The following is a 17,121-nucleotide window of genomic DNA, read 5'->3' on the forward strand; positions in this document are numbered from 1 at the left end:
TAATGACAAATAATACAAGTTCTGAAAATTTTTTTAAAGTTAATTGAATGGCTTAATAAGAAACAATTCAATGTAACCTAAATATACAGAAATACACATAGAGACATAATTTTAACACTTTATATAGAGGTTAATACTCATTATCAGGTAATAGGACTATATAGTCCATAAAATAAACCACTAAAATTGTAAGATACTACAAATAGATGAACACAAGGTTTCTGATAGCAAAAGTTATAATAAATGTGTAATATTATGCTTATGTTATATTTTACAAAATAATTCAATAACTTTGATTCAGGTGGCATAAATATTTAAAGGATAATGTAACATGTAATATTATGTTATAAATAATAATTATTACTATTAAGAAATAACATTTTCTCTATATTTTTGAATTTTTAATTAAATATTTTTAAAAATAATTTTCTTGACTTAAAATTATGCTCTAATCTGAATTATGGGTAAAATCAAAATATATTTTTGTTGTGATGCTTTAGGTAAACACTCACATTATTTATTTAATTAGGCAATCATAACAACCAATTTGAATTTGGTATCACGCCATATAAGTCAGTAGGTCATAAATTTCAACAATAACAACATATAGTCAATATAAAATTGAAATAAATTAGTATCTTAGGACTGCATTAGTTTAAAAATGAACTATGAATGTATTCCATTCTTTTGCCTTGGGAATATAGAATTCCTTGGATGCAATGAAGTAATTGTTACATTTATTGATTTTTTTATAACATAATAGATTAGGAGTAAAATTTCTTAAATATTAAAAAAAATTAAGGCTAGGCAGAACAAATATAATTTAATTACTGACTTTAGATTCTAGTCAAATACATTTAAAGTACATTAATTTCAAAACTGTGATAAATCAGATAATGACTGATGAGGTTATAGTTTACCTTCTCAATATGTTAAACAATCAGTTAGGCAAATTAACTATAAACAAGATTACTATTGGCATGTTGACCAACTTAAACTGTAGCATATTAGAAGGGCATTTAAATATTAATAATTGACATCATTGTATTATGATCTTGTTATGATATTTTGTTTGCCTAATAAAAATTATGGCTTAAAAAGAGTAAAACTGCCTACCTTTTAAAGCGTACTATCATATGCAGCTTACATCAAACAAACTACCTAACTAGTGATCTCCTGTAGCAAGAAAAGAACTCTCAAGCATTACTAGTGAAAGTATAAACTGGCAAAAACTGTATAATAAGCAACACATGTAATAATAGTTTTTAAAAGCTTATATTCCTTAATTTAGTCATTTCATGTTGAGGATCCAGCCCAATAAAATATCTAGACAAAAGTTTCAAAATATTTACCATGGGATTTTTTATAATATGAAAAATATAATCAGTCAACTTATATTTATTTCTGTCTGACAATCAGAGAATAACTAAATAAATTATGATTCACCTATGTAACTAAATATTATGTAGCCACTAAAATAGAAAAAATTAAAAAAATTTAAAGATGAAGGGAAATGATAATAAGACATAGGGAAATGCCAACTTGTATATGGACATAACTATAATTATGCAATATATATCTAAAGAGTAAAAGACAAGACGAACAGACTGCACGAACATGCTATGAGTAGTAGAACTGCATATGATTTCTTACATTCTATTTTATACCTTTTCTGTATATTCATATATTTGATGGTTTGAAAAAGTAGTTTTCAAATAGTAAATTCAATCAGCAAAATATAGTTATATGTTTAAACGTCAGCCCATGAACCTGCTGACTACTCACTCTTAGGAATCGCCACCAACTACCAACTATGCCAAAATTTTTCAGCATTCAGTGTTCCCAAAGGTCAACTCATTTACTCATCTCTAGGTTTTTACAGTTACTACCCTGGTGAACCCATGTGAACACAGCTCTACTCAAGAGTGCATGGGTGTGGCAGAAGCCAATGATGAATAAGTGTGATAATTCACAGTCAGCATTTTCATTCTAAGAGTTTTCATAAAATGCCTTTTCAAGCATTAGTCCAGGTCACAATCAGCAGTCTATTTTAAAAAACGTTTGTGTGTGTGTGTGTGCACACATGGCCTGCCTCAAGTCCTGTGTACACTGGAGTCCATTATATTTAAATAAGAATATAAGGGGACCTCTTTAATTTTCATACAACATCAGACTTTCTAAAGACACACATAGTATCTCGGGTGTGTGTATATATATATATATACACACACATGTATCTCCATTCCATCAATAGAGTATTTATACCTCAGGCACTTATCAATAAAAATTCTGGAATCCTTTCTCCCCAGATCAGTTGGCAAAACTATCTTTGAGAGTGAGGTCCTAAGTGAAATGCCAGCCATCAGTTTCTGTAGGTCAGTGCATTTTTTATACCACAGTCCATGAAGTCCTGTGGGTTCTACGAGGTGCGTCAGGGGCCGCTACGGCTGGAATGCTGCACGAGAATGGAGCAAGGAGGCCACTGCAAGCCTCTCAATCCTAATCCAACCCAAGGAGCTGAACTCTCACCTACCCTTTAAAATTGCAATTCAGTATAAGATTTTGTTTTTGTTTACACTAAAAACGTAGTTTGATAACTATTACTCAAGCTATTCATACCTATGTTAAGTCTGGTCGCCAGTAAACTATCATTATATCTGGGCTTGGTTTCTTTACCTCTCTTTAGAAATGCCTCCCTAAACAAATCTAGGACATTTCAGTATTATCCCTTCATATTGAGCCCACATAAATTTTGGTCATATAGAGAGAATTCTGCATTTTGGGAAGTTGCTGTTGAGGATGCTGATATGAAGGGAGTAATTCTTGGAGTTCAGAGCTAGCTAGGAAAAAACTTGTCACTTCTGGTAAGCTCACGTACTTCTCCTATTAAATAATGACAATTACATAACTCAGCCTTTCTCTTTGTGCCTTGACTTTCAAAAAGCTCAGGTTTACATCATGCCCTAAAAGCACTGCTACCTTTAGTGTACATTTTCTGGTATAGCTATATCTTAACTTTGGCCTATGATTATTTCTTAATTTATTCTGAAGTTTTATATATATAGTTTTCTCAATTTTTTTTAGAAGTAGATTAGAGATAAGTAAATGTAAATTAATATGTTTCTGTCTTAATTTTCTTAATCATAAAGACTCCATATTCATCAGAACCTTTAAAATTCTCCAATAAATATATTAACCTCAACATCTATCTACCTTATACAAAAGATCCCAACATGTCTAACTCTCTTCTTCCTTGCCTTTTCTTATTCTGGTAGAACTTACTGAACTACTGTGCAGAAAGCTGATGTCAAATGATTATTCCTTTGATTTTAATCTTCACTAAGTTAACATAGATAATATGAATTTGAAATTTATACACACAAGCATGCTGAAACTATGTTATTCCAAAAAAAAAAAATCCTGAAAGTTCTTCTGTAGGAATAAATTCCCTAGTTCTAAAGACTAAAAGCTTAAATTCATTTTCTTTGACTGCTAGGAAAAATAAGCATAATACGATTCTTTATAAACTAGAAATGTTTTTATATCCCAATTCATCTCTTACAGCAGAGCTCTGTGCAGAAGTTTTATTCCATTACCCACTTTCTCTCAGTATAGGAAGAAACAGGATGTACCCAAAATAAATCACCAGTAGAACTCTGGTCATAACAAAAGCTAAACTCACAATTAGAATCTGTCAACTTCAACTTTGCTTAAGTGATTTTCAGGCAACATCAAGTATCTATTAGAGTAAGAAGTTCACTGATGTTTCATTATTGGCAATTCCTTCTCTTGGGTCTCATAATAAGTAGGAGTGGAAAGTTGATGCTCAGAATAAAAATGTCCACTGCTTTGTTACTGTTCTGCAATTAACTAAACCAGGACATAAAAATAAGACAACAGTAGGAACTAATATATTTGCCGTTGGTTAAGTATACAGACTCCAACTCTGTTGCAATATTTGAAAACTGATTTCACCCACTGATTTTCACCGTGACCAGCAAGAGCAGCATTAACCAGAGCAAATGCCACATTTCCCATCTCTTGAGCATTAAAATTCTGCTGGCGTTAACACCTGTGAGCTCCTTTACTAGCTATCTGCACAGGGTATATTTCACTGCTATAACCGTTATAGCATTACGCTCACCTCATAAATATCCATTGACAAGCTGAAGCATACAACTGCACTTTAGTTTAGACTTTTCAAACACAGATAGCTGAGTTATTTATACCTCTACTCCAAACAAGAGTTTACTAAACCTTCTTGCTTTGTGCAACAGTAAACAAGTGATTCAAATTTTAAATTGTACTCAAAGCACAGATAAACAAAGGAACAGACACACAAGACAATTCAAGAGGTTCAGGAAATCACAAATATCAGGAAAAATGCTGACTTGAGAACACAATAGGCTTTTTGAGTGAAGATTTCCTGTAGCAACTGGATGTACAGAGTGAAGAGTAGGCATCTACTATTCTCTCTCTCTCTCTGAAGGTCAGAACTTCCTGAAAGGTTTACTTCATTTTTTTGTTTAGTAAAAGGGCAAGTTACTGGTCCTTACATATTTAATATTAATAATATAATAAGACCACATTCAACTATCAGCAATATATATATACACACAGCATACATATATACATACACATACACTCATAACGAGAGAGAAAGACAAAGAGAGATATATATACACACATATATAATAAATAAAATAAGCTGTGTTATCTTCTACTTTAAATAAAACTGAATGATTTTGAGCTGAAATATAAGTTTCATATACTTTTTTCTAATGGAAGCTCAATCTATAAATGTCCCATTTTACAGCAGAGACAACACACCACATGGATGTTCAGTTGATGTCGTGAAGGGAAGTACTGAGTTTGCCTGATAAATTCATCTCCAAAATTTTTTCTCTTCATTCTGTTATGGCATCTGCAAAATTCTAGTGACTCTACACATACTGTTAACATTTAATTTGCAAATATCTATGTATCTTTATTTTTCTTGAGATTCAGGCACACAGTTTGCAGTTAATGAAACATTTAACCCATACCTCATAATAGTAAGATATGATGGCTAAAATAGCGTTCACTAAGAGCAAGGCAGAACCCTGCCAAAAGTTGGAGACATAGCAAGAAAGCAAAGAGAGATCCCCACATAGTACATGACATTGTCTGTAAAAGCAAAGCAGTAGTCAACCGAAAGCTAGGGAGAAAAGCAGGAGAGTGCTGAAATAATTCCCTTTTCAAAGACACCTAGGGCCTTCCTAAGGGAAAGGAAGCAGCCCACTGACGGTTGAAAGTTTGGGGAATGGGAAGAGGAATAAGAAAAATAGGCCTGAGGGGCCCAGAGCCTTTTGGAAACACATGGCAGTAGCCTGCTGAAACCTGAGTGCAGAACTGAGAAAGATCCCTCCGAGGCTCATGGGGCCTTTGAGAGTGCGAGGAATAGGGCCAGTCAAAGGCTGCAGGCAGAGAATCAATACGTGAACAGGCCTCTCCAGGTACAGAAAGTAGCAGCTGGTGGAGACAGAGGACGTATGGTCTCGGCAGCTGGAGAGCAAAGAGAACTCCACTGCAACCCCAGAAGCTCACAGGTGAGCTAGAGTGAGAGAGAGGGAGGGAAAGGGAAAGCGAAAGGGAAAGACAGAGAGCTCTGCTAAAGGGAAACCCCTGACCCTGTCCTCAAAATTTTGGAAGCCAGCAGTGAACTAAAAATAACTAAGATGGCAACAAACCAAGACCCTGCTCAACCACAGATTAGCAACATGACAGTGGAAGTATATATATGTTTCTAGAGGTAAATATTATCCAGGTTATTCTATTTTTATGACAGTGTCCAGCATAAAATTACAAATTATGGTACACACAAAGAAGCAGGACAATATGACCATAATCAATGGGAATACAGTTAATATAGGCAAATCTACAGCTAACAGACAAGGGCTTTAAAGTAACTACAATAAAAATATTAGAAGTTCTAATGAGAAAGGTGGATTTTAGCAGGAATATGGAAACTCTCATTAAGAACAAAATGGAAAAACTAGAGACAAAAATTGTACTATCAGATATAAAGAACATTTTGATGTATATAAAAATAGACAGGACATACAAGAAGAAAAACTCACTGAACCTGAAGGTAGGATTATAGAAATTGCTCAAATTGAAAAACAAAGAGAAAAAAATAACTAAAGAGAATCTGAGACCAGTGGGACAATATATATCTAATGGTCCGTCACATGAGTAATTGGTGTCCCAGTAAGAAGAAAGAGAGGGGAAGAAAGATTTGAAAAAAAAAATAATGGTTAAGAATTTCCTAGACTTGATGAAAGGCATAAACCTTCAAATCAAAGAAAATTTGTGACCTTTAAGCAGGATAAACATATGGAAAACCTTATCAAGAACATATAATAAAACTTATGAAAACCAGAGAATATCATAAGAGTATACCTGCTTTGTCCCTCATTATCCTTTAGCCCAAGACATCCTATGCAGAGAAAACAGCTCTAAGCATGACAGCCAACTTTTTATCAGAAACAATGTAAAACACAAGACAGTGGAACTCTCAAAAATGCTGTATGGGGACGAAAAGAGTCAACCTAAATTTCCATATCCTGAGAAAATACCACTCAAGAATGTAAGGAAAATAGACATATTAAGACAAGCAAAAGCTAGAACACTCCCTTACACCATATACAAAAATCAACTCAAAATGGATGAAAGACTTAAACATAAGACAAGATACAATAAACCTCCTAGAGGAAAACATAGGCAAAACATTATCTGACATACATTTAAAAAATTTTCTCCTAGAAGAAATAAAAGCAAGAATAAACAAATGGGACCTAATGAAACTTACAAGCTTCTGCACAGCGAAGGAAACCAGAAATAAAACAAGAAGAAAACCTATGGAATGGGAGAAAATTTTTGCAAGTGAAACCGACAAAGGCTTGATCTCCAGAATATATAAGCAGCTCATACGACTCAATAAGAAAAAAATAAACAACCCAATCCAAAAATGGGCAGAAGACCTAAACAAGCAATTCTCCAAGGAAGACATACAAATGAGCAAAAAGCACATGAAAAAATGCTCAATATCACTAATTATCAGAGAAATGCAAATCAAAACTACAATGAGGTATCACCTCACACCAGTCAGAATGGCCGTCATTCAAAAATCCACAAATGACAAATGCTGGAGAGGCTGTGGAGAAAGGGGAACCCTCCTACACTGCTGGTGGGAATGCAGTTTGGTGCAGCCACTATGGAAAACAGTGTGGAGATTCCTCAAAAGACTAGGAATAGACTTACCATATGACCCAGGAATCCCACTCCTGGGCTTGTATCCAGAAGGAAATCTACTTCAGGATGACACCTGCACCCCAATGTTCATAGCAGCACTATTTACAATAGCCAACACATGGAAACACCATCAACAGGTGACTGGATAAAGAAGAAGTGGTATATTTATACAATGGAATACTACTCAGCCATAAAAACCGACAACATAATGCCATTTACAGCAACATGGAGGCTCCTGGAGAATGTCATTCTAAGTGAAGTAAGCCAGAAAGAGAAAGAAAAATACCATATGAGATCACTCATATGTGGAATCTAAAAAACAAAAACAAAAACAAACAAACAAAAACAAAGCGTAAATAAAGGACAGAAATAGACTCACAGACAGAGAATACAGACTTGTGGTTACCAGGGGGGTGGAGGGTGGGAAGGGATAGACTGGGATTTCAAAATTGTAGAATAGACTACACCGTATAGCACAGGGAAATATACACAAAATATTATGATAACTCACAGAGAAAAAAATGTGACAATGAGTGTGTATATGTCCATGAATAACTGAAAAATTGTGCTGAACACTGGAATTTGACACAACATTGTAAAATGATTATAAATCAATAAAAAATGTTAAAAAAAAAAGAATCATTCCTTTAATGTTAAAAAAAAAAAAAAAAGACAAGCAAAACCTGACATAATTTATCTGCAACAGACTTCAACAACCACGAGTGCTAAATGAAATTCTTGAAACTGGAGGAAAAGACACTATATGGAAGTCTAGGTTTGCAGGAAGAAATAAAAAGAAACAGGAGTAAACATATGCACAAACACAGAATCTAAATACATAAAATAAATAAAATTTCTTTATGACTATTGATTACTTAGCACTAAACTAATAATATCGTATTATTGAATTCATAACTTTTCTAGAAGTACCATATATGACAATAGGAGCACATAGAGATAGAGGGGGAAATGGAAATTAGGCCACAGTAGTGTTTATATATTATTTTTAACTAGTATACTATTATTTGATTGTAGATTGTGAGAAGTTAAAGAAGCTTTATCTCTAAAGCAACCACTGAAAAACAGCAGAGAGATACAGCTTTAAAAGAAAATAAGGAGATGGAATGGATTACAAAAAAAATTATATTAATCCAAAAGAAGGCAAAAAACAAAAAAAAAAAAGAAAGAAACAGATGAACAAAGAATGGGTAGGACAAATAGAAATAATATAGTAGACACAAGAACTGGAAATAAACTGAAACAAATAAACTGGATACATAACCAAATTTACATAAGAAATGATTTCAAGTAACTTAACACAGTATTTTGCTTGTATAGCAATAACAGAATATAATCCAGGGATAAACAGACCAGCAAAAAGTTTATTTCATTCATTAGCCTTAATTTTATTAATACCCATTTCATTATTAATTTGCAGATATATATATCTAAATATATATATATAAAAAATAGGATAGAGCAAATAAGTATTTTAATATTGGTAAGGCCAAGATTTTTCATGTAAGAGAAAAGAGGTACAAAGTATATATTCAAAAATATTAAGTAACATCTTTTAATGCTAAATTAGAATTGAAACTATACCATTAACTCATGATTTTTTAAAACTGTTGAGTTTCCTAGCTCCACCTGCTGAAAATGCTTAGAAGCAATGAAAACCCAATAACAATTAGCACCCTTAGTATCCAAATATGTTCTCTAAATACCATAATCTATCTAAAACATCTAAGGCTCCTTGGAGTTGAATGGTTCACTCCAGTTTTGAAATAGAAAAAGTAAAAGATGTGTCTGAGACATACTGTGCCCAAACTAAAGAAATTTATCAAAGACTAATGTAAGCCATGTCAAAAATATAAAATAATCACTATGATGAATCAGGCTTTTATAACATGGTTTCTCTGATCTATCTTGGCATCACAAACAGAACAGTTGATGTGATGCATTACAAAGTGCACAGCACCACTTGCGAATAATCTATGCCAAAAGAAAAGGGTGACTCTCAATCAGAAAGGGGGTACAGAATGTCAGTATATATGAGCATGTGTGTTGGGGACCAGTGCTGGAGGAGTTGTAATATCATAGAGATTTTCAGGTGGCACTTGAGCAGAGATTCTAAGGAAGTCAGTGAAACTTCCTATGGGGAAGAATAATTCTAGTAGAGAAAATAACAAATTCAAAGGCCCTGGGGTGAAAATGTCTTTGGCATATCTGTAGAAAAGTAAGATCGCATGGCAGGAACAGGCTGAGCGATGAAGAAAGTGAGAGATGAGGGCAGAGAGGAAGCAGAGACCATCTGAAGCCTTGAGGCAGCAACTGTTATAAATTCTCTTTTAAGGGCCAAGTTACTAGTTATACAAAGTTAACACCTGGATCCCTTCTCATCTCTTTTACAAAGCAGACTGAGCTAAGATATAAAGTGATTTATTTTTCAAAGTTCTTAAGACTAACATTCTCTCTCTCTCCCACATACACTCAACAGACAATATCAGAATAAAGTACACAAACTCCAACCATTATGTCAAATAATGGCTAAATGAAAACTCAGTCCATATTTAAATGATGCATTTAGATAAATGTTAGACAAATCCAAATGAAAGGTATAGTATATCACCACTATTCAATCAGGTGGAAAATAGAATAAATTAATTTACTCAGTGTGGAAGAATGTGGCATGAAAATGATAATTTTCACCTGAGTGTTTCTAGACTTAAAACTTTAACCTCAGTTGTTAACATCATAGAGCAAAAATTTTACATGCAACTCATATATTTTTTCCTAGAAAATTAGGCACTTAGATAATTTGTTTATCTTATCAAACTGCTTTTGGCACATTTAAAGAGAAATCTTGAATGCTTATACATCATTATCACTGAAAAATATTTATTGGGAGATTTTGCTAATGTACATGATCCTAGGAATGCAATGATTTATCCCTAGCTATGTTTAGGTTTTAAGAGTTAAATCCTCACTTTTGGGACTCTAAAACAGTGTATGTTGTTCCAGGTTGAAATTTAATAACTAAGAATGTGTTGATGAATTCAGGCTATACGTGATTCATACAAATTTTCATTAGCTGCCCCTACTTAAAAGTATCCACAGCTCTTTGGGTCATCTGTCAGACAGCTAAATTCCCAGCTAATCTGAGACTAAGAACAGTCATTTAACAGGATCTTTCAAAGAAAAACAAATTTTAAAAACCACTTTAGGTTTTAAAAATTAATACTTGATGGATAATACCAATTAAAAAACTTTAAAGAAATGTACAGTTTTTAAAGTTTCACTTTGAAGGGAAATTATAGGCTACTTTCTAGATTGTAAATTAAAATTTTTTATTAAAAATCTTCCTAAAGCTTTAGCTGGAAAATTAGTTACTATGATGCTGTTTTCCTTCAGTACAGCAAGTATTTAGTGAACTCATTCCAGGCATTCAGTCCTAATAGAAGACATATGTATGTATTCAATTTTTGGACAACAAATTTATGCTTTAGGTTTTTTTTTATTACATTTGGGAAAACAATTTTAAACAATTGCTGAAGTCATATTTATATTTAATAAAGCATCCAAATCCCTAAAGTCAGGATTTAATTTTGAATATTTATTATAGACTAGTATTTAGATGTATGATATAAAATGATATATGCTTTTATATAACACATAAGTAATGTGGATTAAAATTCTTCACATTACACTTCTACATCTTAAACTGCTACAGCAGCAACCAAATGATTACATTTATTGCTAAATTTATACCAAGGAGAACAAAACTTCAAGCAGCACCTTAAATCGTGGATACTAAAATTAGGCTGTTGACAGCGTGAAGACTATCCCTGCTTTTATATGCAGATGCAAGTCTGAACAAGCCTTTCATATGTAGCCACGGGGATTTATATTGCAAAGATAGATGCCACTGTGACCCAGGTGTCACTTCACTTATCAATGAGTATACAATGGCACTTAATGAGAATTCTTTGCTCATAGCGTGCAGAGAAACTAAACATGAATTTTGTCCCTTGACCAATACAGGCATTCCTACCCTAAATAACATTATCAACTAACAAGACTGACTCTTAAAATAATTGTGGTAATATTAAACCATATCTGGAGACACAATTAATTTCCCTCAAATGGAAAGAATAAAATCTCAAAGTTTAAACATTTATACACAGATAAGCATATAGACACATTCAAATAAGTAAAAAACATGATTGTGACAGTGTTTGAGAGAACGAATTACCTACTCATATGTAATAAGTTACCTCTGTTTGCAAAGGACAGTTTGCTTCTTCCTGCATAGAACTCAAAAATGCTGAAGACACATACATTTAAGAGTCAAATAACTAAAAGTGATTGGCTTTGATTAAATCTCCATTTGATTGTCTACATGTAATTATTCAACATAAATCCTAGAACCAGAAACTGGAATTTAGGTCCATCTACAAGTCAAATATTGGGTGGAGTGTTAGTGCAAATAGATGATTTATGGATAGATGGAGGGATAGGTAGACAGATAGTGATAGATATATAGATAAACAGACAGGAAGATATATAGACACATAGATGTGGATATAGAGTCAATTTTCAGTTAGCTCAGAAAAACAAATTCTGATATTCTAAGCCAAAATGATTTTCTAAACCACAATTAATATTTTTATCCTAATATCTTCTCCTACTACAAAAAATATAGACTCTAGATGATGGCAAAGTTTGTTCAGCTGTATAATTCTTCCAATTTTTTAAAACAAAATAGCTAAGTATTTGTTAAAACTCTTACCTTCTTTCCTAGACTGTAAGCTTCATGATTTTTTTTTTAACTACCATTTTGCAAATACCTAAGACAGTGTTCATCCTACAGTTTAAGTGCTTAAAAATATTTGCTGAATTAATTACAACTACTGGGTTTGAAACATTAAATTTGATCTATGCAGCTAATATATCTCTCTGAAACATATAATTGATATTGATATCAATAGTCATATGAATACTGAGGTAGTTCACTCTAACTGCACCATGATTAGCAAGCTATAAAATACAGGACAATGGATCCCCTGTCTAAACATACAAATTCAAAGCTATAAAACTACACTTCAGTTTTTAACTGACTCGTAAGTCTGCAATAGAGGCAACTGTTCCATGGCGAAAGTCCTCCTGGATTATTTTGTGACGTGGATATTGAAGCAGCCCTAGATGTCTTGTTTCCTACGTGTCGGCCCAGGGGCTAGGCATGATAGGGAAATGGCTGAACTGCAGGACAGAAGTGTTCTGAGCTGGAAGGCAAGTAGGCATCAGGGAGGAACTGAACTTGATGTCAATTTTAAATAGAGAGCAGATGGTAGGAAGTGAGGTCCGCTTCATGCCCGAAACCACCGACAGAGAAGACAGAGATAACAGTATGTATGCTAAGTCCGTTATGATCCGTAGATCTAAATGCAACACATGTTTGACAAGCAGGAAGTGGTCATTGTGAGTAACCTAATCGCACGTAAACATGTCATGAAGCAATGAAACGTTAGATCAGTGCCCAGTTAATTAGCTGATTTTGTGGGCGTTTATTTTCCTTTATGCCTCTTAATTCTCTGTCAAAGAAATCAACATCATGTGTGGCATGCCACTTACTACCTCCATGTGTGTCGATAAAATTCTAGAGACCAAGCTATGCTTCAGGAGGAATTATCCTGTATTTCCTGATTACTAACATCATTAGTAATTAGTCATTTGAAAACAATACAGCACAATTCATGCAGATTTCCCAAAAGACATATTTAAAAAAAAAAACTCTTAAAATTGATGGCATTTGCTGACAAATGTGAATGAAAGTTTAAGATTTAGTTAATACTGAACTCTTCATCAATAAGATTTGGACTTAAAAAGAATAAAAATATTCTTGAAAAGAATAAACTATAATTGACAATCAACTTCAATTACTACATCTTATTTAAGATGAACAAGAAAGTCCGTAATCTACAATGCATTATTGGAGTTGTTCTTCCTTTGGTAAGAGATTATTAGAAAATTATTAATTCCAGGCAAGACCGGTACACAGAACATTCTTCAGAGTCAGGAAGGTGAAAGGAAAAGGCAAGACGCTGCCTTTCGCATTTGCAGAAAATCGGGTGTTCATAAAGCTTGCTTCCTTTAAATTCAGTCTCTGTCAGACTGTTAAAATATGACAATGAAAACTCAATTCCCAGACCTTGACACTTGAAAATATCTCTTTGACGGAAACAAAAGAGAGGTGCAGGTAGTCCTGCGTCAGGACAACGCCACAATAAAAGCCGTGCCGAGCTGTCACACTCTAACCTGGCACCCTATCATCACAGACAGAAAGGCTATGTGAGATGACAATGTCATGTATTGTTTGAATGGCATCCCTGAGAAAAATCCAACTGCAGCAGCGCATTTTGAGATTTAAACGTGAAAGATTGGTCATTCTAAATATATATCATTGTATTTTTTCATCAGAGTCAACATCTATCTTTGGAACTTAGAGAAGACTGAATGAATAAAATATTCTTGTACCAGCAAACCCCAAACCTGGACAATCGTATCAGCATTTTTATTCAGTCTCTTCTGACAACATTAATGCACCTTGCAAAAAGAAAGCCAGATGTTCATTCTATTTGGTGCTATTAAAAATCTATTTTACAGACTTAAATTATATTCACTCTTCTTTTTTTTTCCAAAAAAAAAAAAAAAAAGATGATGGCATTGAAGCCTTTGATAATAAAGAAAACATATTTTTATGTGGGTTTTTTGGTACTTCCAGCTTTAAATATACAACTTAACATATGTTTAAAATAGAGCATATGGGAATAAGAAAAAGCAAATCTGAAATCCAGGCACAAATACTACTTTATAGTAATTTCAAATCATGCAGGTTATTGAGACTCAGAACTAACAAAAATATAATCTCTTTGCTATAATCATACTAACTTTCAGGACTTAAAATTTCCATAGCTAATATCTCGTTATTCAGGTTCTACAAAATTCACTCCTACATTTTAAAAGGATTATATCAAGAGAGTCCTCTTGGTGTGAGTTGGGGTCATTTATTATTGAGCAATATTAAAAACAACACCTTTACAAATCAGCCAGTGAGTGAATTAATTAGCAGCAACCAGCCAGTACCATCAGTGTAATAACATCCATCTATCCACTAACTGCATTATTACAGAGGTGGTGTCCATGAACTAGTTGGTATTGGGCAAAGAAGAAGTTAACATCATTCAGCTGTTCTCTAGACAAGAGGAATTTTTAAAGTATTTCTCTTTTGTTGCATTTCCCTTTTATGGGAAAAAGACAAATTTTGCCTAATAAAATGATCTTACAAATTATTTACCACCAATCAGTGTGTTCTGAAACAGTCTCTTCAATGTCCTATGTTCTTTACTTTGGGAGAACTATAGACCTAAAATTGATTCAAAATGATGGCTTTGGAAAACTTGCAAGATTGCCAAGGGTCTGCTGAATTAACAGTGATTGATATGTGTTGAATAAATCAACCAGTATTTTAAAATGACAGTTTGAATCCATTTTTTAAGAATTGATAATCCATTTGATTCATATTTTCTTGTGCATGTTTTTGAGAGGATTTAGCAAACCAGAACATTTAAGTTACCAAAACATAGCAATCCCAATCATGTCTACTAAAAAAAAGTTGATCAAACCATGTTATCAATGAGATAGGAGTGTGTCTAACTTGATGGAAGAAGGTTGTCGTTCTAACCTTCTCATTTTACAAGCCACATGTCAACTTTCCATCCAGATGGTTGTTTTAGCCTATGTAGTTGCAAAGAGGAATGAGACTGTTGTCATATTGAAGCAAACAAAGAGATCTGACTTTAAGCTTAGAAAGGAAAATGAGAATTCATAAAGATCTGGAAAAACTTTCATGTGAAAGTAACTACTTTATTTTTAAAATATATCTATTTCATCAAATGTGGAGACAGCTAAACATAACATGTCTTTAGATATTTTTAAATGAACTAAGAAGTGCAACTATGTTTCTTATATGGAAAAGCTGCTGTAAGGTTACCATAACTTACTAGGTAACTCTCTTACCTTTGTATTCCTATGCTAAGCAAAATGCTTCAGTTGGAAGTACACACTATCTATTTACAAATGGGAAAAGTAAGTGGAAAAGTAGAAGCTAAAAAAAACCCAAAACCTATCTTTATTCCACTTCACACCTCTTAGGATAGATATCATCAAACAAACAGAAAATAGCAAGTGTTGGCAAAGAAGTGGAGATACTGGGATCTTCATGCATTACTGAGGGATATATAAAAAGTGCACTATGGAAGATAGCATGGTAGTTCCTTAAAAAGTGAAAGATAGAATTATCATATGATCCAGCAATCCCACTTCTGAGTATATGCCCAAAAGAACTGACTCAAACAGGTATTTGTAAACTTGTGTTGACAGCAGCACTATTCAAAATAGGCAAAAGGTGGAAACAACCCAAATGTCCATTCACAGATGAATGGATAAATAAATGTGACATACACACACACACACACACACACACACACAAACACACACACACACACACACACACACACACATATACAGTGGATTATTACTCAGGCTTAAAAAGAATGACATTTGACACAGGCTAGAACCTTAAAAACATTATGCTAAGTGAAATAAGACAGACCAAAAAAAAGACAAGTATTATGTGATTCCACTTTTATGTGGCACTTAGAATAATCAAACTCATAGAGACAGAAAAATAAATAATGCTCACCAGGGGATAGGGGGAGGGAACAAGGGGAAGTTATTGTTTAACGGGTACAGAATTTCAGTATGGAGTTTTGAAAAAGTTCTGGAGAGGAACAGGGGTGATGGCTGTATGACAATGTCAATGCACTTCATGCTACTGAATTGTACACTTAAAAATGGTTAAAACTGTAAATCTTATGTTATACATGTTTTACCACTATAAAGAGTTATTATTTCAGGAATTTAAAAATCAACGGAAATACTATCATAATTTATAGATTGCACTGATAGATGAATTCAAGATATAAAAAAATAAAAAAGTTCCCATATACCAGTAAGAACCAAGTTAGGAATCTTAGGAAAGGTACATTTAAATCAAATGTATATTAATTTATTTTTAAAGATATATCAGACTTTATTACAAATTACTAATATGTGATTCTCTTTCTATATGTAAGTATATTTATCCTAATTATCTGTCATGACAGTCAATTCCTTTTAATATAATAAAACTAATGGTGGCATGTAAAAATAAGTATCGTTTAATAAGCATTTTTGCAGGATATATAGCCAAGAAAATATTTGATATTTCAAAAATTAACTCAGAATTCTAGTTGAGATATATTACTATCCTAATCTCAATGGAATGTTAACAGTCAAACAAAGTCTTGACTATATGCAAGAGTTGAGAATAAGTAATTCAGAGTGGAACAATTATCCTGGTAATTGAGAGTGGGAGGCAATGGCTCTGCTGGTTGCCCCCAGCCTCCGTTCAGTTCCCTCAGTCACTCCAGTCGGCTCCAGAAGGGGTCTTCTCCCCCACTGCCTACCGCCTGGTGGACATAGGACCAGACGCACAGACTCAGCCATCCAAGACAAAAACATAAAGATTCTAACTGTTGTTGAGGAAAGAATAAAGTTCTCATTAGCTGTCCTTAACACTGCTGCCACCACTAGCCTCTCCAACTGAGACAGGACCCGGTGCCTAGGACAGGAGCCGACTCTGTGGCTTTTCTTTCTCCTAGTGCTAACGCTGTAATACCACTGTGATTCCAAAGACCTTTCCAAACTGATTTCATGGCTAAATATACA

General features: G+C 33.5%; 1 protein-coding gene across 1 annotated transcript in view; it reads right to left on the reverse strand.

Moving 5' to 3' along the window:
- The window catches only part of ANTXR2 (ANTXR cell adhesion molecule 2), a 134,129-nt gene that overhangs the window by 2,827 nt on the left and 114,181 nt on the right, over window positions 1-17,121 (reverse strand). The gene's annotated exons all lie outside the window — the stretch shown is intronic.

The sequence above is a fragment of the Camelus bactrianus genome, chromosome 2, assembly GCF_048773025.1.
Source record: "Camelus bactrianus isolate YW-2024 breed Bactrian camel chromosome 2, ASM4877302v1, whole genome shotgun sequence".
NCBI classification, from domain to species: Eukaryota; Metazoa; Chordata; class Mammalia; order Artiodactyla; family Camelidae; genus Camelus; species Camelus bactrianus.